The 25,576-nt window shown below is 39.1% G+C and overlaps 1 long non-coding RNA gene across 2 annotated transcripts; it reads left to right on the top strand.

The window, feature by feature from the left end:
* The first annotated feature begins 22,794 nt into the window (after positions 1-22,794).
* Positions 22,795-25,030, top strand: LOC141541270 (uncharacterized). 2 transcript variants are annotated; one of them, XR_012481716.1, is made up of 3 exons: positions 22,795-22,984; positions 23,757-23,868; positions 24,482-25,030. It is a non-coding gene; the product is annotated as an uncharacterized LOC141541270 (long non-coding RNA). The 2 variants fall into 2 exon arrangements; XR_012481717.1 differs by having other exon boundaries at positions 23,757-23,888.
* Positions 25,031-25,576: the final 546 nt, after the last annotated feature.

Genomic DNA, 25,576 nt, shown 5'->3' with positions numbered 1-25,576 from the left:
AATGACTCAATGGTCACTCAGCTTGCCTGGACCTCAGTTAATTCATTTGTAAAATGAAAGGGTTGGTCTAAATGGCCCTTACAGCCCTAAGATCTCTGATTCTCAGCTATATGATATTTTGCTGAGCTCTCTCCACCTATAAAATAGGGATATACACACTCCCCGATAGTGGGGCTGTATTGAGTCAGGTATTTTTTAATCCTTAGAGAAATATGAATCATTAAAAAAAAAAAACCACTAAATTCACCTTTGCAATTGATGACCCTGCTATTGATCTCTACCATCATGGAGTTCAAAGAATTATAAGGCAAAATCCCTACCCTCAAAGAGCTTGCACAATTTCCTTGGAAACATAACATGTAAACATGTAAAAAATAAATAAAAGTATTAAGTAATATCTATTAGGGGCAGCTAGAGGGCATAGTAGATAAAGTACTGGGCCTGGAGTCAAAGGACCTGAGTTCAAATTTGATCTTAGACACATGTTACCTGTTATCCTGGTCAAGTCACTTCATCATGTTTGCCTCAGTTTTCACATTTACAAAATGAATTAGAGAAAGAAATGGCAGTATCTCTGCCAAGAAAACTCCAAAAGAGGTCACAGAGAGGCAGATAAGAACAACAAACTGAAAAGTTTAACAAAAATAAAAATATGTTAGGTACCCGATTAATAATACATATATTAAATCCTTTTGAAAAGAGAGGAGGAGTGAGATTCCAGTAGACTAGATAAGTCAAGAGAAGGCTTCATGAAAGAAAAAGGATTTAAACTGGGCTTTCATACCTATAGTAGCCTTGAAATACAAGGAAGATTCAGACAAGAAGAAAAAAGTTAATGTGGGGACAGATATTAGCAAAAGCTCCAAGATGTTAATAACAATAACAACAATGATAATCTCATAGATCCAGAACTGCAAGGGACCTCAGAGGCCATACAATCCAATGTTTTCATTTTTACAAAAGAGGATACTGAGGTTCATAGGGGTAAAGTGATTGACCTAAGGTCCCATAGCTAGGAGCATCAGAATACAATTGCAACCATGTCTTCTAACTTTAGAGCCAATATTCCTTCCTTATATCAGGTAAAACAAAGCTTTATTTATATAATACTTTAAAGTGTGCAAAGGCCTTTATATATGTTATGTCATTTAGTCCTCAACAGAAATTAGTAGCATGTATTTCACAAAAACTCTGTGAGATATACAATTTTTAAAATTAAATTTATTTTATTCAGAACTTAATAAATAAAACAAGTATTTCCGTAACAGAGTATAAAAAAGAAAAAATATTATTCTATCTGAAAATGCAAGTCTATTACACATAACTTGCTATTCCTATTAAATATATAATAAAATTATGTAACTTTCTCTTTTCCCCTCTTTTTCCCCTACTCCTGAACCTAGAGATGACATTAGACACACACACACACACACACACACACACACACACACACACACACACACACAGAAACCCATTCTATAAATACTTCTGTGTATCAGTTCTTTCTCTGGATGCAGATAGTATCTGGAATAGCAAGTTGTACATAATAAATATTGTGGATATTCCCATTTTACAGTTGAGGGAAATTAGGTTAAGATTAGTGAAATGATTACATAGGATCACATTGCTACTAAATGCCTGAAGTTCAGGTCTTCCAGTCCTACAATACCATGCTATCCACTAAAGCACCTAACTATCTCTAAATGAATAGTTTTGGAGAAAAGAAGTACACAAGTCTTGCAGGAATAAGAGTTTCATAGGGGACAGTGAAATGGAAAGGTAAGTTGAGGCTGTGTCTCAGGGGTCTTTTGCTTGCCAGGCAAAGTAGTTTAGAATCCCTAGTTCTTCTGGTTTGTCCAAGATGTTCCTGGGTAAAACAGAAGCCTCTCAGCAGTCAGGGAAGTAAGTCTGGGAGAAATGGGGGTGAGGTGGGGGCAGGGGTGCTCTGCCAAGCAGCCCTACTCTCTCGTGGCCTCTTTTCCCTGCCCAACTGCCCAGGCCTCCCTAGGTCCCCAGGGTCATGACTACCCCATTACAGGGTGAGATTTATCATGGGCAGGTGTGCTGTAGGACGGTATATTATCCAGGATTATGAACTGTAACAGGATAATCTCTCTAATGTAATTCAAGCTCTCGACATGGCTTATGGCTCCTTAATGTACCTCAGACTGAAGAATTACAAGAACATTCCCCCCCATCGCCTCGCCATCCTCTCCCCCCTCCCCATCTTGTCAGGCCATAAATGATTTAGGCAATTGCCTGAAGCCAGATCTTGGCTTTTAGTCATAATTCAGCGCAGTTCAGTAAATACGATGGGCAAGGAGTTTTCCCTGTCTTCCTTCCTCTTTCTCAGTCATACTCCTTCTTTTGCCGTGCAGTCCATTCCTCCAAAAGATGGGATACATTGGATGATTCCTCCCATTTGTATCAGTTTTACAATTCCCCAAGTGCTTTTCATATCCAGACTCTCATTTGATCCTCACAACAACCCAGGAGGGAGGCTGTGCAGAGTTCCCATTTTGCAGATGAAGAAACTGGAAAGAGGGGAAGTAAGGTTCCCAAAGTCATAAAAACTTATTGATGAAAGGTGAAATGATAAAGAAGGAAGGGGCAAGGAATTTGCTTTTTTTCCCACTCTGCCTCAGTTGAGCTTACAAGAACATATTAAAACTGTGATGCATTTCTTAGTGCACTTTAATCTATAAAGAAAAAACCAAACTTTAGAAATGGGAAATTTCTTTTAAGGAGGTGGGAAGTATGCCCTTCAGACCTGTCACAGCACACAATAAAATCCATATTTTATTTCCTCCATACCTATGAATAAAAGAATGGATGAATAGACACACAGACAAATTAACAAATAAATAATGGATAAGTAAATTAATTTTTTTTAAAAATGAAAACAGCCCTAAGAATTTATATATATATATATATATGAATATATACAGAATAAATATAAATACAATAAATACAAAATAACTGAATGCACTTTACTTCACAAGGCTGTTAGAAGGAAAGTTATAAATTGTAAAGCATTACATAACTCTGCTATTATTTTTAGCAGAACTTGGCCTAAAATCTGTTTTCCAATTCCAATCAATCAACAAACACCTAATTAAGTATTAATGATGCACCAGGCATTGGGCTAGGAATCCCACACTGTCCAGGTTTCAAAAGCATATAACAATGAGGTCAGTCTAATGGCTCTATAGATCTTCAGTTTGGTAATCAGTCTAATATCTCTACTCTCCCACATTTTCCTTTGGAGATTCCCAACACTGAGCTAGCTTTGGCAATGCGTGTGGCCATCTCAACATCAATGTGGACATTTCCAATAAGTATACCAGCATTTAAAACTTCACCATTTGCTGTAACTGATGGATCTATACATAGATGGTGTGATACTGGCTGATGGAGGACCTGTGTTTTCTTTGTGTTAATAGGCCAAAATAAGTACAAATAGCAGAGAAATGATCCATATTTTGATGTATCTCAGCTTCAAAGGCTTTACTGACTGAACAATCAACTGCAAACAAAAAAAAATATATATATATATATATATATATATATATATATATATATATCATGCACCAACACCCTCTCCACTTTAGTTTTGGCTTATAGCCTTTTTAAGTTTAAGAATTTAGCATCAGGACAATAACTGATTTTGATTCCATGTCTATCTTCATTGAAGGCATTTGACAACATGGCTAATAACATGATGCTAAAAAGCATGGGAGCAAACACTTAGCTTTGTATCATTCCATTGGTGACTGGGAAAGCTCCAGAGCATTATCTGTTGTCCAGAACCCTAGCAAGCGTGTCATCATGTAACTGATGTAGTATATTAATCAACTTCTCTGGGTAATCAAATGTTGACATAATTCTCCATAAGTCCTCACAACATACCAGGAAACTGAATCACTTCCATTTGAATTGTCTTAGGAAGATTCTGAGGAATACCTGGCAGGTTAAGATACCAGACACTGCAATCCTTTCTTGAACTAAATTGTCATACATTCCAACTCTTCTGCAGAGAACACAACTCTGTTGGGCTGGTCACATTGTTCAAATTCCAAATGTATGCCTGCCAAAAAAGATTATTTTATAGAGAACTCACAAAGAGCAAGCACTCACAAGGTGGTCAGAAAAATGATACAAGGATACTCTCCCTTAAGAACTTTAGAATTGATTGTATGTCTTGGGAGATACTAGCACAGGATCAACCAGCATCGCGTGCCTTCATCAGAGAAGGTACAGTGCTCTATGAGCAAAGAATAATTGAATTAGCTCAGAAGAAACTTGAGCTATGAAAAGTTAAAGAGTTCACCCCAAGTCTTCATAAGGACAATTTGTGGCCAACTTGTGGCAGAGCATTCTGAGCTTGTATTTGTCTGATAAGCCATAGTTGGACACACTGTGATTCTACTCTAACATAGTGATGTCATTTTGGTCCTCTTCAAGAAAAAAAGACAAAAACCAAGGAACCCAATAGTTAATCTTTCTATAATACCACAATGACAATAGGAAATTTTATTCAGTAGGACCAAATTGGTCTCTTAGGGAGCCATCATTTAACTTTCTCCTTGCCCTACACCTCTACCTTTAACCTTCACATACCATTACCCAGAGGTGCCTTTCTTGACACTAACCTTTCTTCAGAATAGATATCTCTCCTGCCCATAGGAATATCTAAGAAGAAATTGTATTTCCTGGGTTAATATAAAGTTATATAGAAGAAAGAACATGGGATCTAGAGATGGAGGAACATGAAAGCAATCTCATTTTACATAGGAGAAACAACCCATAGGTCTAGAGAATAATTTAAAAATCAGAAGTGCCTAAGATCACACAGGAAATCTGTTAGGTTCTAACAGATTTAAACCTATGTCCCCTCCACCAAATCTGGTGCTCTTTCCAATGTACCACACTGCATGTATGAGTTTGTCATTTCCATTAGCCGTGAAGAATATACCAGCCTCTTTCCAAAGACTCCTTAAGTGAGATGGGAGAATCCGTCCTACTATAATAGTCATGATATTTATAACTTTCTTTTTTTATAAAATGGATACTTTGGGTAGGGTTTGCACTAGATAATCCCTGAGGCCCCTTTTAGCTCTGTGATTCTATGAATCTAACCCAGATAGTAAGAATTGTACTTAAAATCTATCTTTAAATACTTGACCCTATTAAAATCCAATCTCTCTGGAGAAATCCTGCTAATTGCCCCCAAATTACAAGGAGAGAGTTTTTGTGGCCTCTTGTGACTATGAAATCAGTCTATGACACTTTGTAACTAAAGGAAGGATGAAAACAAAATTACTAGATGATATACCAGTAGATGGACAGGTTGGTGGCAAAGTCGATAAATGGACCTGGAGTTAGGAAGTTGACTTTGGTGACTCTCGGCAAATTATTTAACACTATTTACCTCAGTTTCCTCATCTGTCAAAAGAACCAGAAAAGCTATTATATGTCAAAGGGAAAGCTTGAATCTAGGTGTGGACCCCAAGGTCATCCCCCTTAACCACTCTGTCATACTTTCCACTTACTATACTTTATATTTTCTTCACTGGGTGTGTGTCCATGAGTAAGTCCCTTTACCTTATTCTGCCTCCATTTCCTTAACTGAAAGATGGAGATAATGATAGATAGCATCTACTTCACAGGATTGTTCTGAGGAACAAATGAGATAATAATTGTAAAACTGCCTGGCACATAATAGGTACTTAATAAATGTTTGTTCCTTCACTCTCATTTGACCTTGAAAAGATAAATATATTACTATGTTCATTTTACAGATAGGGAAACATTATTGTTTAGTCATTTCTGATTCTTTCAGGACCCCATATGGGGTGGGGTTTTTTTGTTTTTTGTTTTTTTTTTTGGCAAAGGTCTGCCATTTTCTTCTCCAGTAGATTAAATTAAAAAAAAAAAAAAAGATAAGGTGACTTGCCTAGGATCACACAGATAATTAATGTCTGTCGCTAGATTTGGATTCAGATCTTCTTAAATCCAGTCCTAGAGCTCTATACACTGAGCCATCCACCCACCTCCCAACATGGTTACACAATTAGAATGTTTCAAAGGAAGGATTCATACACAGGTTTTTCTGCTTCAAAGTATGGTAATGTTACCAAGCTAAGACAAGTGATCCATTCAGTGATCAATCTTCTACATAATGCATTTGTAAGTTCCTCTTCCCCTTCCCACTTACCATAGTTTATTTTCACAAGGGACTTTGGAAAACTGAAGTAAAGTCTTTGTTGTTAAATTTCCTGGGTGAATCTAAAAATACGAGTTTCAGAGAAAGAAGAAAGAGAGGTAATGTCTCCAGACTAATTTGGAGGTTGGTTAAAACTAATGGTGCTATTTAGCTGTTACCACGTAGGTAGATAGCTATTTGCTTTACTTATCTTGACCAGGCTATAAAACATGTTTCCATTAGATAGCCATGATACATGGTAGGAAGAGTCAAGTTGGAGGACCTTACTTTTCAGAAGCCTGGTTATGATACTTAACTATTTGATCTCTGACAAGGGCATTCATTAAGGGAAAAAGGGAGAAAGGAAAAATTTCCTCCTCTTTTCCCTGCCTCCCATCCCATCCTTAGATCTTTACCACTAAGTGCACAAAGTCAAACCACAAAGAAACATTTACTCCTTTCACACCTAATACTAGCTCTAAAAGTATTACTACTCTTACCGTACCCACACAATACTTAGTGGCATTAATGAATGAGCATATTTTGTAAAGATCAATGAACAAGAATAAGGATAGCATTTGATATTCAACCCCAGACCCAGTCCTATCTGTCCCACAGAGAGTGGGAGACTCTCCAGGCTAGGACAAAGCCCAGAGAAGGGGAAAACTATCACCTAGAAAAGATCAATACCACAATTAATTTTGAGAGAGCAAAAGGGGAAAATTGTTTTAAAAGATAGGAATACTAAGGAAAGTAGACTGAGAAAGAAAGACGACCAGACACCATGCATCCCTAGTAACAAAGATACAAGTAGGCAGTTATATATCCTTACAAAGACACAGTCACTAGACACCAATACAGATCCAAAAACAAATACAGCCAGACAAATACAACCAGACACTAACACATACAAACAGAAACAGATAAAGAGACATAACCAAATATCAGCACAAGCCTACAGTTATAGAAAGACACAAATAACAATACACCCCCCACACACAACCAAATACTAACACCCACCTACAGATAGTTCATTCAGTAATTCACCCCACAGTTGCTAAAATGATAGATCTCTCCTTTTCACAGTTACCATTCCATTACCAACTTTTGGAGATACTAAATCTTCCCATATATGTCTGGACTGTGGCCACAAGTCACGAAGACACCTGTTGAGATTTTTTAAAAAATAATTTTACTAGTATAATGCCAGCTTCAATATCGCCTTCTCACACATACTATGGATACTATTACTGTATCTTTAAGAGGGAATAGAATCTTGGGAGAAAGATAGCTTAATTGTTATCTTGAAAATTAACTGTCATGACTAGAAAGATACTGAAAGTTAGAAAGAGAAAGAACTAAAACAACTTCTTTCCTGAGAGACTGACAGAAGGGAGTTAACTGTCATTTTTGAGAAGGACTTAAAGCAGCATTTCCTGAGAACTGAATATACTGTGGAATATGCTGTGCTATACTAACTAGAATTCTCGGAAGATTTTGACTGCCATTCTGAGAGAATAAAATGATAATGGCACTATATTTCCAACAGTTCCGGAGAAGTAAGCAGTAGATGTTTAGAAGTGAATTTGACAATTATTGACAATGATACATAATAACTTATTTATGTCTTTGTTTTATTTTTTGTTACTGTTAAGTTGTATATCTGGTAACAAAGATAATCATTAAGTTTATGAGTCTAAACGGTTTAAGAAAAAAGATTACTAAAAGTTTATGGAAAAGGGGGCTTTTCAGTTTATTTAATAAACTGAGAGGGAAGTAATTCTACATTTATTAATTTGTGAGGTGATATCAGAACATATAATTTGGCTTTCTTAGAACCTAGATGAGAAGTAGATGTCAAGTATCAGGCTGAGGGGATGGAGGTTTGATGTAATTGTCAACTAATAGAATATCCATACTTCACATAGCCTACATGTAGAATCATCAGTTTCAAAACTCTGCTACTAAAACAACTAAGGAAAAAAGTTGAAATCACCTAGAATTGAGTTATAGAACACTCTCTCTTTTCCTAATATAATTAGTCAGAGGCAGGATCAGGTTATGGGTTTAACTTGGCTCCTATTCCACTCCATTCCTGCCTCCACCTATTAGGATTATCTATTCTCCTTATAGAAGGAAACAGCAAACCACTTCAATATCTTTGTCCAAATGGATCATGAAGAGTCATATACAATTGAAAATGACTAAACAACTCTCTTTATATGCTAGCTCCAGTTCTCCTGGTAAAAAGGATTGCAGCTAGTGACTTCCCCTAGAATGATGCAATGTTAGAGTTAAAACAGCATCTCAGAAACCATTTAATCCAAGACTCATTTTATGCTCCAATAAATGTATGCTCTTTATAATGTCTCAGTGATGACAGTTAACTCCCTCAACAATGCAGATCACCACCCATCCTTGTCTTATTCTTTATACATTGCAATGATACCAATGGGACATGACATCTTTCCACTGGCTTTTACTATGTGATTGGCCCAAATTTTTTCCTACTCATGTGTTTCAATGATAACATTTCTCACAATGTTTCTCTTGCCTAATTTCTTAGTTGTAATGTTTTGCACTTAAAATATCCACCATATTGACTGATCTTTGAGTGATCCTCAAGTTAAATTCTTTAGGAACTGTAACATTCCATAAGAAGCTCCCTCACATTACAGATGAAGAAACTCAGTCCTAGAAAGAAAAGTATCTCAGCCAAGATCACAAAGCTAGTTGGTTACAGTCAGGATTTAAAAATAGGTCTTTAGTTTCCAAGTGTAGTATTCTTTCCACTACAACACACTTCCTTAACCCAGGTTTTTCTCACTTGCCTTCAAAATTGGCACCCCTCATTGAGAGATGGCATTATATAGTGGAAAGAGTAATTGAATTTGGAGCCAAAAGACCTGGATTTGCATCACAGTTGTGCTGCATCTGAACTTAGCTATGTGAACTTAGGTGAGTTGTATAAACTTTCTGAATATATGTCTTCTCATCTTTAAGATAAGGAACCCTAGTCAATCTTAAAGCCATTTATCTTTCAAGTTACTTAATTGTTTGTCATTATTGTATGTCTTTTCAGTCATGTCTGAGTCTGTGATCCTTTGGGTTTTTCTTGGCAAAGATACTGGAGTAGTTTGCCATTTCCTTCTCCAGTTCATTTTACAGATAATTTGAACTCAGGGTGATGAGTCTTCCTGACCCTAGAGCTGGCATTCTATATTGTACCACCTAGCTGACCACAGATTACTTTAGGTAGGAGGTATTTAGCTGATGAGGGCAGCTAGCATCAGCCCTGGAGTCAGAAGGATTTTCATTCAAATTCAGTTTCAGACATTCACTAGCCATGTGAATCTAGACAAGTCACTTAACCCTGTTGCCTCAGTTGCTTTAATCTGTAAAATTCGATGGAGAAGGAAATGGCAAACTATTCCAGTAATTCTTCCAAGAAAACCCCAAATAGGGTCATTTCTATATCTATATTATGGTATAATGAATACTAGTCTCTTCAAGTTCATTATGAGTTTATAATAATAATAGCTGACACTACATAGCACTCAAAACACTTTACATATATTATCTCATTTACCCTGTGAGATTTGTGCTATAGATTCACACAATCTGAGAGTTGGAAGGGAGCCAGGATTAGTTAATCCAAGCCACACACAGATGGAATCCATCTGTAACCTATGGAAGTTATCATTCAGTCTCTGGTGGGAGATCTTCAAGTTGGGAAAGGAACAGCTTCTAGCTGTCCTTCATTTCACTTTTGGACTCCTAAATTATGATGAGTTTTTCCTGACATCAAATTTAAATATTTAGGGCTCTTTGCAACTTCTATCCATATTTCCTGGTTCTGCTCTCTGGGACAAAACAAAGCAAGTCTCCTTCCTTCTCCCTTTGACAATTCTTTAAATATGTGAAGCTAGCTATCATTCCCACCCTTGCTCCCTGACTTTGAATTTTCTCCAATTCCCAAAGTTTTCAGTCCCTTCAATGGATGCTCATATTTCCTGGCCTCAAGCACCTTCATTGCCCTAATTACTTTCCTCCAGATGCTCTTCAGTTTAACACTGTCCTTTTCTACTTATGATGCCTAAAACTAAACAAAATGCTCTAGATGAACTCTAATGAGGACAATATATAACAAGTAGGTTCTACTTGCTCTCTGTCCTGAAAGCTGTACGCCTCTAAATGCAAGATCTTTAGCTGCCACATCTCACTGCTAATTCATATTGAGTTTATAGTCTACCAAAATCCCCAGAACTTTTTTAGAAAATTGCTACATAACCATGCCTCTTTCTTCCATACTATACTTGTTAAATTGATTTTTAAAATATTCAATTATAAGATTTTACATTTATCCTTACTGAATTTCATCTTATGAGATTCAATTCAGTTCTCTAGCCTATCAAGATCTCCTAACTATGTTACCCACTAGAAAGGAAATAATAATTTTAAAGATACAGCCTTTTCTAGTTACCCAACCAGCAGAAAAGGTGGCTCCCACAGGGGAATGCATTGTCTTCTCCCAAAATTAGTTCCCTGACATTTTACACTAGGGTGCCTCCATGCTAGGTGATTTGGGCATGTACAAAGCCTATTACACTTTCAAGAAAAGAAAGAAAGTTAGTCTGGAATAATCTGGCCTTGATAAAGATCCATGTTGATGATTTATCATCACCGCTTCCCTTTCCCATTCACCAACCAACTCATTAATGACCCATCCTAGGATCTTCCAAAGAACTGAAGTCAAACTCATTGGCTTGTAGCTTGGAGATTTTGTTTTTACATTTTTGAAAATTTAGACATCTGTCCTCCAATTTTGAAAAGCATTTCTATTTTCCATAATCTTTCAAATGTCAGACTAGAGCTCAACAATCATATCTTTTTGTTCTTTCAGGACCTGAAAATGTACTTTTTATCATTCCCTCATTCCCATTTTTACAGATAAGAAAAGTAACGCTTAAAGAAGATAAATGATTTACCCATAATCCATCCCCTAGCTAGTAGGTATTAGGATTTAATATTTAAATAATAAGCAATCCAAGGTATGATTTCAAACTCAAATCTTTCTGATTCCAAGCTCAGTTCTTTATCTATTCTGCATACTCTTTAATTCTAAAAAGAAAAGAATGAATAATCTTACCACCTCCCCTTTTGACTTCTCTATTATTCCATATAGACTTCTCATCCTGGAAAGCTCTCCTCCAAGTAGAGAGTTCCTCCTAGAACTGTGATATTAAGGAAGTAACCAACCAGCTATGCTTACTCTTATTACTTTCCTAGTTCTGCTCATGATTCTCCCATGACTCCCATACCACCCCCAGGCAATATGAGTTCATTTTCCTTGCATTTGTATCCCCAGGGAGTAGCATCGTTTCTGGCTTATAGTAAGTACTTAATAACTATCTGTTGGCTTGACTTGACCCAAGGTAGTTTTTCATATTATTATTAAATATTGAGATCAGCCAGAGAGTTGGAGGAAGGGTGTAATTGACAAAGTTGACCTCTTCTCCCCCAATCTGATCATCTTCAATCTATAGGACAGATTGTCCTAGATTGTCCATAGAGCCAGAAGGGACATCTATTTCAGGTTCCTCATTTTGCATATCAGGAAACTGTAATCACTTAACCAAACAGGTTGAGAGTCTTGCCCAAGATCACACACCAAATTTTATTGGATTATACATAAAATGATTTTTTTTTTCAAAATAGTTCAAATAGCAACACTTACATAGCCCTGGAATGGAGATAGAAAATGGGTTCCAGATCCAGCCCAGCCACTCAATCCTGAGCAAAATATTTTCTTTCTTTGAGACTTAGTTTATTCATCTACAAAAATATGTGTATTGAACTAGAGATCTAATTATGACATATCATTCTAGGATTTGCCTAATTCGCCATGTTGTCTAAAACCATATAAATCTTCCTTATATCCCTCCCTATTTCCTTCTGTTGTTTTCTTACCTTCTGTTACTTAGTTATGGTCCTCAAGATGGAAAGGTCTAGTCTTCTAGTCAGGACCACTAGGGGGAGCAGATATCCCTCTGCCTAAAGTTCTTTCTGAGTTTGAAAGAAATATGGGGGAAGAGCTGGAGAACTCTGGGGCTTGCCTCCCTTCACCTCACCTCCCAAACACAAATAAAACAATCCTTGGTCTGCAAAGATCAGAAGAGGAAAGAGGCACCAGCTTCATCTAGGTAGAGAAACTACAATTCAGAAATTTAAGAAGGGATGAAGGTCAAATGGGGCAAAAGAAGTTGGGGTGATTTTGTTTTCAGGTTTTTTAAAGACTCCTGGGGAACCCAGGCAGCCTAGTGGATAGAGCGCTGGCCCTGAAGTCAAAAAAACCTAAGTTCAGATGTGACCTCAGACACTTACTAGTTGTGTGACTTTGGGCAAGTCACCTAATCCCTATTGCAATGCAAAAATAAAATAAATTCTTAACTTTTTTTGAATCATGGTCCCTTTTGAAAGTTTGGAACAATGTAAGAGCTCCTTGTCACAACATTGTTTTTAAATGCATAAAGTTAAATACATAAAATTACAAAGGAAGTCAATTATATTGAAAATGTGTCCATATTGGTTATGTTGAAAATATTTTTAAAAATAAAAACAAAAACAAATTCTTGATCCCTATGTTAAGTTACCCTGCTCTAGAATCAGTAGAGAAGGAAAAGAAAGAGAAAGACACAGAGCATCACAGTCTTATATTAACACTGTTCTACCCATAGAAATATAAACTACTCTGGAGCATACTTCCATAGACACAGAGATGGGGCATTCAGAATACACAAAATCATAATCCAATGCTATACACACCAGAAATCCACTGCCACAACTAGACACCAATACAACATACTATAGACAGAGACATAAAGAGAGAAAGGCATCAACATCCTTTCAGAGAAAGAGACACAACTCTTGTTTTTGCTTAGGATGTACCCCATATCTCCATCTCCACTTCAGGAAATTCTACTCAGCTTTCAAGACCTACCTTAAATGTTTTCTTCTTAAAAGTCCTCTTTAATCAATGAACAGAGGATTTAGGGCTGGACAAAGCAGTAAAAAGCATCTTGTGTAGCTATCTCTTTTTCAGAAAAGAAAATTGAGATCCAGGGAAAAGAAATGAACTATTTCCTAAGTTGACAATTATTCCTTTTGTTTTGTTTTGTTTGTATTATATTTTGCACTGTAGTCTTTGTATATTTATTACATGGTATTGCATAATTTACATGCTCCTGGAGGCAAGGCAACATCTTATCTTTGTAGCTTGCTAAGTGCAAAATAAAAGTTTGAGAAATGGTTGAATAAATATATGAACCCAACTAGATATCAAGGCACACATATAGACACAGAGATACAATCAGACACCAACATACACCTACACACAAATGTGATCTCATATACTTTCTAGTTGTATGATCCTGTTACTTAACCTCCATTTGTTTCAGTTTGCTCAACTGTAAAAGAGGAATAATAATAATGCTATAATTCCAGGGTTATTATAATGATCAAATGAAATAATTGTAAAGTATTTAGTATAGTGCTGCCCCTTAATCAATGGATACAAATGTTAGCTATTCAGTTCTGTTTGTGGTGACAAAGAAGTGGAAATCAAGGGAATGCCTATCAACTGGGGAATGGCTGAACATGTTGTGGTATATGATTGTGATGAAATACTATTATGTTATAAGAAATTACAAGCTGAATTGTTTTAGAAAAGGTGGGAATTCTTATAAAAACTAATGCAAAATTAAGTGAGCAGAATCAAGAGGACATTGTACACAGCAATAACAATATTGTATTTATGATGTAAAAGACTTAATCTCTCTGATTAAGGCAATGATCCAAGGCAGTTCCAAAGGACTCATGATGAAAAATGATATCCATCACCAGAAAGAAAACTGGTGAACTCTGAGTGAAGACTAAAGCATACTTTTAAAAACTCTTTTTTGTTTTATTTGCTTTATTTTACAATATAATTAATATAGAAATATGTTGTGCGTGATTTCATACATATAATCAATATTATATTGTTTTCCTTCTCAAAGGGTGGGGAAAAGGCAGAAGAGAGGGAGAGAATTTAGAACTCAAAATTTAAAAATATTTTTAAACTTATTTATTGGCTAAATATTTAATGAAATAAAGCTATATTTTAAAATGTTATTATATATGTGTGCATCACATACAGAGAGAGAGCCAATGGAGGTAGAAGACATGCTAAAATTCTACCTCTTGAGATTTATTGTATCTGTGGATTTGAACAAGCCTTTGGACATGCCTGATTCTATCTCAACTTCTTTCTCATTTGCAAAAGGAGACCAGACTAGATGATCTCTGAATTTCCTTCTGGTTCTAACCCCTTCTTGAAATTCAAAGTAAATCCAGGAAGAGCTCATCTCTCTTTTTCATGAACTACCCAATAAAGGAGAGTTGAGGGCATCAGGCAAAGAAACAGCCAAAATACCAGACTTAATTCTTTACTGGGGTTATAGAGTCTGAGCCCTGCCCAGTGGTCTCCCTCCTGCCTCCTCAATTTTACTTTTATTCCTCAGCACTTAGCACAATGCCTAGCATATAATAACCACTTAATTTATGTGTGTGTGTGGGGGGGGATAGATATACATTTTTTTTTTTTGCTGTGGAAATTAGGGTTAAGTGACTTGTCCAGGGTCACACAGCTAGGAAGTATTAAGTGTCTGAGACTAGATTTAAACTCAGGTCCTCCTGACTACAGAGCCAGTGTTCTATCCACTGTGCCACCTAGCTGCCCCAGCTTAATATATTTTTATTGCTTGACACCTATCTTTTAGTCCCATCCCAAGCTCTACAGATATGGACCATAGTTCCAGAGTTGGAAGGGACCCCCATAGATCTAGAACTGGAAGCCATCAAATCCCACTTTTTCATTTTTTGGTCAAGTCTGAAGCGCGGGAAGAATCAATGACTTGCTCAGGATTACTCAGTTCTGCTTGTGTTTGTCCTTAATATCTTTGTCCTCAATATCTCCCTTCAGGCCAGGACCTTTAATAGTCACAGGTGTGACTATTAAGGTGACACGGTCTTCTGCCTTAATCCTTGGTTTGGAAAGACGACAAGAGGAAGGGACTACTTAGGATTCAACTCAAGGCATAATCTGACACTTCACCCTCCAATCCAACTCCATACTTAGGATCCCAGAAGAGAAGCAAAAAATGACAGGATTGGAAGGAACCTTAGAACAGAGAATGATAGAACACCTAGAATGTCACAGCTGGGAAGGACTGAAGAAACAATTAGTCTAACCTCATAGTGTTACAGAAAAAGCAACTGAGAATCCAAAAATAGGAAACCACCTGATCAAGATTCCATAGCTAGTTAGCAACAGAACTTCAATGAAGACAATTGTCTCTTGAGAGATGCTAGTGAAGAAATTGTTCTGATTAAGTCTTTTACAAATTTATGTTACACAACTTCAATGGTGCTCTCTAATCAACTCATTAATCCCCACACCACAGTGGCTCTTCCAAATTTTTCCATTCCTCCTCAAATATCCCATGACTCCCTCTCTTCCACCCTCTGAGATGAGAAACTTGCCTTAAAATCCAGGCCTTTCACCATGAGTTCTTCTCTCTTGCTCTTTATCTAATATCACCCAAATGCCTTCTGGTGCTAGCCACTATTTCCTCCTTCACTCTAAGTTTCATGCAAAGATGTGGCTCTTATCCTTGCCAAGGCAAATTATTTTCCCAACACAAATAACCCCATCCCATTGCATCTCTTCCAATAAACTATCCTCTTTGTCATTCTCACTCTATCTTCAATTTCTCTCTACTGACTACAAGTATGCCTGTCTCCTTTATCCATAACACACATACAAACACACACCTGCACACAAAACACAAAAAACAAAAACAAGCAAACAAAAAACTATATCTCTAACTGGATCTTCCCTATTGGTCTATATCTCTTCTAGAGAGAAGGCTGTCTTTTCTTTTTACTCTCTTTTCAGCAATCCTGCTTTTTTACCTCATCATTCCAACAAAATTTCTCTCTCCAAAGTTACCATTTATTAATTTCTGAATCTAACAGGCTTTTCTCAATCCTCCCTATTCTTGACCTCTTTGCAGCTTTTCACAGTGCTGATCACTATTTCCTCCTTAATACTTTTTTCTTTCTAGGTTTTCAGAATACCCATCTCTCCTGATTTTCCTCCTGTGCTTGACCATTCCTTTTCAATCTCCTCTTCTAGGTACTCATCCAAATCAAGCCCACTGACTTTGGGTATCTCACCCACCCTGTCTTGGGTGGTCTTTTACAGTACCTCACCTTTAATAATTTCATGGATTTAATTACCATCTCAATACTCATCAATCTCATATCTACATATCCACTCCCTGAAGACTTCTGGTCTTCCATCTCTAGTTGTCTTTCATACATCTCCAACTGGAAGTTCTGTGTTAAAGTCAAAGTGTCTAAAACAACTCAGTCTTATATCCTCACCTTTTTCAATTTCCGTATTACTATTGAAGGCACCACCAGACTAGCAATCCATATGCCCTTCTCAAGTCCTCACTATCTCTCCCACCCCACATCCAATCTGTTATTAAGGTCTATAGATTTCACTTTTGCAATTATTTCTCTAATGTGCCCTGTATCTTCTGATACTGTCCCCTTTCTGATATATTATCACCTCAAGCTTGGACTATTGCAATAGCCTGCTGGTTCATCTGTCTGTCTCAAGCGTCCGCCCCTCTCCAATCCATCCTCCATTCAGCTATTAAAGTGATTTTCCTCTTTGAAAATTTGACCATGTCATCCCTCCCCTTTCCCATGCCCACTCGCTGAATTCCAATGGTTCCCTATCTCCAGTATACAATATAAAATCTTCTGTTTGGCCTTTGAAACCCTTCATAACCAAACCCTTCCTTTCCTGTCCTTATCCCCCTTCTGTGATTCATGAAACTGGCTTCATTGCTGTTTTCATACACAAAACACTCCATATCTCTGGGGGTTTGAGTATTTTCTCTACCTCTCTCTGATGCCTGTTCTTCCTCTTCCCTACCTTCTACAGGAAGCTTTTCCCAATCCTTAACTCTGATTCCTTCTCTGTTGTTTTCTATTTATTCTGAATATATTTGGGGGGGAACGGGGGAAAGATACATCTTTGTTGTCTCTCACGTGAAATCGTGAGCTCTTCGAAGTTAGTGACTGCTTTGCCTCTTTTTGTATCCTCAGTTCTTAACACGGTGCCTGGCACATAACAGGAGCTTAATACCAGTAGTTTCTATTGCACCAAGTTGCTCATCTGCGTGTATATGCTCTGGAAACACACACCGCTCCTTTCTCCCTTCTTTCCCCACCTCCCCCTTCACCTTCCAATCTTAAAGGTAGGACTAGGAAGGCTGGTGAACTGCCCTTCTAGGTCAGGAGTACAGTGAAATTCCTCCACTAGTTTACAAACGTTTACTCCTGTGCAGTAAATAAGAGATGAATAAGAGGGAAATATGGTCATCAGAGTCTGTGGTTAGGGAAGTAGTCCCAAGTCTAAGGCAGAACAGTCTTTCCAAGTTCTCAAGGTCTTAAGAGTCCGGAGTGTGGAGAAATCTCGAGGCATTGGGCAGTAGTGGTTGTCAGAATTTAGGGTGGGGACGTCTCTCTCCGTAAATCAGAGGCTGGGAGGAGCGGTGGCGGGCGGGCGGGCAGGGAAAGGGTCCCAAAGGAGATCTGGATTTCTTCTCTTGCAACTCTTTTTGACTCGCTTCCTTAAGCTGCAGTCAGATATTTATTTAACCTTGCAGCTTAGCCGCCGGCTTGGGGAAGGGAGGGGGTGGGGGGCAGAGACGGTGGAGGAGGAGAAGAAAGGGAACTAGTGGAACTGGGTAGAAGCAAAAGAAGATTAAGGGATCTTCTCTCATTCAAAACACGAATTGCACAAGGTGGAAAGTTGGACGGGGCGGGGGGGGGGGGGAGAGAGATTTACATTTACACTTATGGGTTCTATTACTTTCTTGCCCGGCTGTATATCAGTTGCATATCGGATGATGAACTAGACCAGCTTGGGGAGAAGAGACGGGAGTCGGAGACAAATAGCAGAGGGAGAGAAGTTATACAGTGTACTGCCGGGTGCCCGGGAAGTTCAGTGATCAGTGTGCATAGTCCTAGTCTCTTGCACCGCGGAACAGAGAGGGTGAAGAGTTTCTCTCTGGTCCCTAGAACGGAGCATAATATACTAGAGTGGGAGAGGGGCGGAGGGGCCCAGCGGATGTCCCCCTCCCGGGTGACTTTTAGAGCCGGCAACTTCACTTCCCCCTAACCCCCGCCCTACCCCGGGGCAGGTGAAGAGGCAAACAGGCTTTGCTCCAGGTGGTGGAGGAGAGAAGGGGGTGGGGAAAAGCCCAAGCAACAATAGCACTTTTATTTGGGTCTGTTTGGTATAGAGCTAGTGGGCGGGGGAGGAGGCGGGCTGGCGGACTGGACTGGGAGGTGGTGGGAGGAGGGTGGTCATCGGCATCTGGCTGCACACCTGCTCCTGCTTAACCCTGCCTTTTGCCGGGTGGTGGGAAGGGGGGGAGGGTAGTGAAGTAGTGGGAGGGTGCGAGAGGAATCTTGGCGCTGGAACTGGGTTGTGGGTGATAGAATGACAAACGGAGTCTTAGGCACTCTGTGATGGAAAGATATTTGGACTGAGTCCTGCCAGGATCTGCTACTAATTCGATGGATGACCCTGGGCTCTTCCCTCTCTCTACCTCTCAGGCTCCTCTTTTGCAAAATGAGCTCGACGGTCTTGTTCCCTGCTTCTAAATTCCACGTTTCGACATTTCGTGGAATTACAGAATTTCGAAGGAGAAGGGATTCTAGTGTCTCACCTTCATTTTCCAGATGAAAAAAATTCGAGGCCAGTGACTTGCAAGATCTAAGGCCCCTTCCACTAGAGAGATTTTTTTTTTGTTCTGAATCCTCCAAATGGGTTATTATATTTTAAGGTCCCTTCGGATCTTGAGATTGTGTCTTCCGAATTTCAACGTTCCATGTTCTAATATTTTGTGTACTAGACAATAAAATATCTTTTTGTGTTCCCCAACATTCTATGTTCTAGAAATTCTTCCAGCTTCAACAATTTACATATTGTTTTGGGACTTTCCAAGGTCGCTTCAGGCCCTAATATTTAGTGATTCTAAGGGACAAAAACTCAAGTGTCCAGCAACCTGAATATTGGAAACTTAAGCACATAATTAAGTCGCTTCTGGGGTTCCCTGGGCCAGTCTCCAGGATTGTCTGGGCGCCTTGAGCTTCTTGTAGGAGTTTCTTCCCAGTTTTGGGCCAATCTGGCCTCCCTTTCACCTCTAAAGCAATCTCTCCGAGAAGGGGGACAGCATAAGGCTCCTGTCCCCTAGGGCACTAGGGAGGGGGTGGAGCAGGAGGGAAGGGTAGAGTCCTGGGCTTTGCGCCCTAGCGCGGATTCCCCGACGCCCTCGGGCCGTTCCGGGAAGCCGGCCTTCCGGAGGCGGCGCGGCGCGGCTGGTCCCAGTGCCAGAGAGGTGGGGAGCCCGCCAGAGCCGAGCGGGGGGAAAAGGGGGAGCGTGGGGAGGGAGTCAGGGAGAGGCCGGACTGGGCGTTCCCTCTTTACCAGCTAACAGCTTCCAGGCTGAGCTGGGGCCCAGTTACTGCAGGTGAGCCCAAGGGATGGGGAGGGGGGGAATAAAGGGGAGCGCTGAAAGATGCAGAATTTTGGTCTTAAAAAGCCATTCTTTTCTAGCCACTAGACCCATCAGCTCCACAGCATAGCTCTTCCACTGAATCCTCGCCTCCCCTAGGCAGGGGTTGAAATGAAGGGTGGGTGGCGCCCAGGGCCCTGCTAAGGCCCCGCCGCTGCACCTGCCCAGGCCGGGCCCAACTTTGGCGGCCGTCGGAGCCTGCGAGCACAATGAGGCTTGTTCGTGGGCGGAGGAGTTGCGCCAGCCCGCTGATCCCATAAAATATTATTTGTGTTTAAAAATTCCAGTAATTGACTATGCAGCCGCTTTTTCCGAGCCCCGTGCCAAAGGCAGTAAAATAGCGGCCCGAGCCCGGGTTATTTTCATCATGCAAATTCCCATTCCTGTAAACAGGGTTAAGCGTCCCCGGGAGGGGGCCAAGAGCTGGGACGTAGAGCTAGGAGCGAAGGGGAGGGGGAAAGAGCGTGTTAACAGTGGCAATGAGACAAGCAGACTGGTCTGCTGGGCTGCAATTACCTAAACAACCACGGCTGGAATTACTCTTGATAATAGTTCCCATTTCTATAGCGCTTCAAAATTTACAAGGCGCTGTTCTCAAGATAGCCTTGGGAGATATGGTGCAAACTACCCACGTCCATTTTACCAATAAAGAAAGCTGAAGGGAGAGGTCAATAGACCTGTCCGGCCCACTTAGGTAGCAATTATTGGACTGCTCAAAAACCCAGGATCTTTGGACAGCATTAAAAACAAATTGCCTCTCAGGTACGTTTCTGTTATGAACCTATATATGTATCCTGGTTGAGCCCCCACCCCCATCTCTACTCTTCTATTGCTTTTCTTTCAGCTGACTTGACTTCTCACAGCAGAAGTAATGGGGTGGTGCTGAGCTCATTTTGGCAAACCATTTCCAGTAGGGCTTGTGATGGAAAAGGCAGAGGACTTCTGTTCATTGAGTTGGGGCATCACAAGTACTAAGCCTGGGCACTGTGAAGTTTGTTCCTTCGCCCTTACCTCCACCCCTTATTATAGCCCCATTCCTAAAAGACTTCAGAGGCCTGGAGAGTAAGTTAACATGTCTGACAATCCTGGTGGAAATGGGAAATCCTAAGCAAAAAGAAATTAATTCTTTGTTCTCCTCCTCACAACAGTTGATCCCAAGCCAATAATGGGAAGCCTAAGCTAGTGAGACCCAGACACTTCTGAAAGACGTGCAGGCAAAGCTGTAGCAGGATTCATAGAATTTTTCAGTTGGAAGGGAATATTAAGAGCTCTAGCCCATTTCTCTCATTTTGATGACAGCCTAAGTAAAGCTTGTGAAGTGCTTTCCATCTCATTTAACAAACCTGTGAAGCAGATACTATTATTGGTCCCATTTACACAGGAGGAAACTGAGGCTAAGAGTAGTAAATTGGCTTCCACATTAGCTCACACTAGGTTGCTTCCAACCCCAAATCTATGATCCCATGTATTTTTTTCCCCTGAGGCAATTAGGGTTAAGTGATTGCCCAGTGTTACACTACTAGGAAATGCTAGTGTCTGAGGTCAAATTTGAACTCAGGTCCTCCTGACGTTAGGGCTAGTGCTCTAAATCCACTGTGCCACCTAGCTGCCCCATATGTATTCTGTATTATCTATACAAAGGGAAGTGGTGTAAGAGTCATCAATAATCTAGTTAAGTGAAATTCAAGAAACATTTATTATTTGTCTCTGTTTCTGTGTGTGTGTGTGTGTGTGTGTGTCTATCTGTCTCGTAGATTTTGAACTGGAAGAAACCCTCTAAGATGTCTATTCAACTCCTCATTCTACAAGTGAAGAAACTGGACCTGAGTTAGGTGACTTTCTCAAGCTCTTACATGTAGTAGGAAGCCAAGGAAGTTTGAACAGAGATCTATGGTATAGGTACATCTGGAGTTCCTAACATTTTTTGTGTCTTGCACTTTGGTAGACTTGTGAAACCTATTAACCTCTTGCCAGAATATTGTTTCTAAGTGCATAAAATAAAATATATAGAATCACAAAGGAAAACAATCATATGAAAATCAAATAATTAAAATATTTTTTTAAAGTTCACAGTTAACCAGTTAAGAATATCTCATTCAAATTTTAATTGTAATTTTATATGGTGTTTTCCTGGTTCTACTTATTTTGTATTAGTTCATAGAATCTTCCCATGCTTCTCTGTCTTCATCATGTTTATGACGAATCATCACGTTCAACAACAATTTAGGTTCTAGTGCCCAGAGTCACAAAGCTGATAAGGGTCTGCAGCTGTATTTGAACTCAGGTTCTCCTGACTCCATAGCCTGTCTACTCTGTCTACTGTCTACTGTGTCTACTGTGCCATCTAGCTGCCCCCATCATGTTCAGCTTTTCTTACATTATAATATATCTTAGAGCATTCCATTATATCTATGTACCACAATTTGCTTATCCATTTCTCATCTGATGGGCATTTATTTTGTTTCCAAGTACTTTGTCCAACAGAAAGTGCTGCTATGAATATTTTAGTATATATGAGACCCTTAAAGTCTCTGATTTCCTTAAAGGTACATATATCTAGCAGTGGCAAGGAGTGGTTTTCATTTTGTCTTTGTATCCCCAGTACCAAGCACAAGATCTTATATAAAGTGGGCACATGTAGCTTTGCACCTAATAAATGTTTGTTGGGGTGGATTGAATTATATTGAGTTGGATTTGATTGCATATATGGTTCAAAGCCCCCAGACTTAGTTACTTACACCTTGAGCCCTTTCACTTCACCTCTCTCAGCCTCAATGGTCCTCCATGTCTGCTCTGCGGGGATAACAATCATTGTACTGCCTACCTCATAGGGCTGTTGTGAGGCAATCATTTTGCAAACCATAAAATATGATCCCTAAGGAAAACACACACAAATACTATCTGAATGCAAGGGGTCAGGAAGAACCTTTCTGATGGGCTATTCAGAAAGGTTTCATGGGGTTAGTATGATCTAGGCCCTAAAAGAGCTTCTCACAAAGAGAGAGGTAGAAGAAAGGCCTTCAAGACAGCATGAATAGAAACACTGAGCCAGAAAAGAACAAAGTTAATCCATTTGGTGAGTAGTTCCTTGGAATATGAGAATAAAGGTCAAGAAGCCATAAGGTAGATAGTGGGTTCAGGGGGAAGGGGGAAGGGGGAAATGCTAGAAATATGGAGAGGATTTTGGACCAATCAAGAGTCCTTTCCTTCTTTTCCCAGGGTTCAAATTAATCAATTAATCAACAAGCATTTATTTTGTGCTAGACACTAGGATGGAATAATACCTAGTCTTTACTTTCTAAACATATATAAATATATGCAACATGTGAAAAATATAAATAAATATATAAAATATTTATTATAAATAAAACATATAAATATAAATAAAAAATAAATAAATACAAAATTTATAAAACAAGGTAATTATAGAGGGAGGGACACTAGCAGTTGTGGGAATATCCAGGAAAATTTCATGTAAAACTGAATTCTTAACCTAAGGTCTATGAATAACCCTCCCAGTCTCCCAAATGTCAGTAGGTGTGTAAACTTGCATGAAAAAATGCACCTATTTTAAATTTTACTCCTTTGTAATCCTATGTATTTTATTTTATGCATTTAAACCATGAGAAGGATATTACAGGAATTTCACAAATCTGCCAAAGAGATTCATGACACAAAAAAAGCTTAAGATTCCCTTATATAAAAGGTTGTAGTTGAGATAAATTTTGAAGGAAGAGTGATTTTATGGAGAAACATGAACAAAGTTCAGAAATGGGAGATGAAATGTAGATCATAAGCTCTTTCTATTTCCACTTCCATTCTTCTAACCTTTAGAATTCCTCTCTTAGTTCACTTCTCTGTTTAAGAGAAAATGAGTGGGGACCATGCAAGGCAACAGCCTCCTATTTACTATGGGCTATTTCTAGAGGAAGAAGTCCCACTAGCCCGGAAGAGCTCAAGGTATGTATGGACAGTTCAAGGTATGTATGGACAGTTCTCCAGCTAACTCCCTTTTCTTCTGTCTGCTTCTGCTGGTAGAAAGTTTCCACATGTAGTTCCATACATAATTATCCCTTTCCATATCATGGGGGTTAAGGGCACAGCACCCCACCATCTGGAAAAAACACGTAAATTTTTTGACCCTCTCTTTGTACCAGAGAAGTCTGAATTTTTTTTCTTTTATGAGGTTTACAGTACAGTACCTTATTATACAATTTGGACTGATATTATATAATATTATATATATATATATAATGCATTTCTGAGTTTCTAAACTTTTTCCCTGTCCTCTGCTAGCTTTTTGTGCTAATTTCAGCTTCTATAACCCCCCAATTCTCATTTAATTTCTTATGCCAACCGCTTGATATGTCGAACCCTGATATATCAATATAGGAAAAATCACTATGTGGAAGGGATAACTATACTAATAAAATCACAGATCTAGTCCTTATCATCTACTAATAAAATCACAGATCTAGTCCTTATCATCTAATCTTTTTCTTACCTCTCTCCCTGTGTCTCAATACAAATCTCACCTTTCTTCCTCCCTGCTCCCCCATTTCATATTTCATAGGAGGGGATGGACACTTGAAGACTTGGAGCAAGAGCTCACAGAACTAGGCATTCCCTTAGGTAACCCACCAGGACTGGATCCAAGTGCTGTCGACTCTTTTCTACCACCTATTTTTGCTCCCTGTGTTTGTGGATGTGTCCTGAGATCAAAGTCTGTGATGAACTCCCGCCCCTCTTCAGTCACTTCCCGAGCCACCACCCCAAAGCTCCCCGAGTCAGGACCTACCATGGTCCAACCACCAACTGCTAGGCTTGCAACTCCATCGGGTTTTCACACAACAGCCCAGACTGGATCTCCAGCTCCTCCTTCTGGGAGGAGATCTCAAACTCCGAGAAACCCTCCACCCATACGACAATTAGTCCCACTGCCTGTTTGGCCCCAACCCTTTCATTTTACCATTCCTAAAACCAACCCTCCAAGGGTTCACAACCCTCCTATTGAATGTCTAGGTTCCAGGTTTCCGAGGTGGAGAAAGAAAAAACAGTCCTCTTTGCCTTCTCCTTCTCCTATCTTCAATCCCCTTAAAATAAAGTGTAGTATTTGATGCAACAATGTTTTGTCTTTCTTTTGTGACTGAGAAGAGCATAATTGCATTCAACATGTATAGAAATGATAAAAAATAACACTTTATATGTGTCTAATACTTGGTGATTATTATATTATTTGATCATCACAGGTGGTTCAATAGAATAAGCATTTCATCCAAGTATTACATGTTGTGACTTTGGCAAGATCACATAGTTGAGAATCCCAGAATTTCAAATTGGGTGGTAATTAAGAGTTTTAAATGATCAAATCCCCCTTATTTTGCAGATGTGGAAACTAAGAAAATATCCTGCTTCACATTTAGATGAGGGAAAGATTAGGCTGAAGAAGGAGCAGGAAAAGACTGAGCTGAAGAAAAGGAAATTGTGAAGAAAGTGTGAAGGTTTGAGAATTGCAAAGAAAGTCAGAGTTTGAATTTAGAGAGGATAAATTACGACAGGACTTGAGGAAAAATTGAAGGAAGGGTTGGGAGGATTCTTCAAAGCTGAAAGTAAGATCTACCACTCAAGGAACATAGATAAAGGATCCTAGATTGATAGCTCAAAAAGA

The sequence above is a fragment of the Sminthopsis crassicaudata genome, chromosome 4 (genome assembly GCF_048593235.1).
Source record: "Sminthopsis crassicaudata isolate SCR6 chromosome 4, ASM4859323v1, whole genome shotgun sequence".
NCBI lineage: Eukaryota > Metazoa > Chordata > Mammalia > Dasyuromorphia > Dasyuridae > Sminthopsis > Sminthopsis crassicaudata.
Note: the sequence above shows the minus strand (reverse complement) of the source record. Positions and strands in the feature narration are given on the sequence as shown.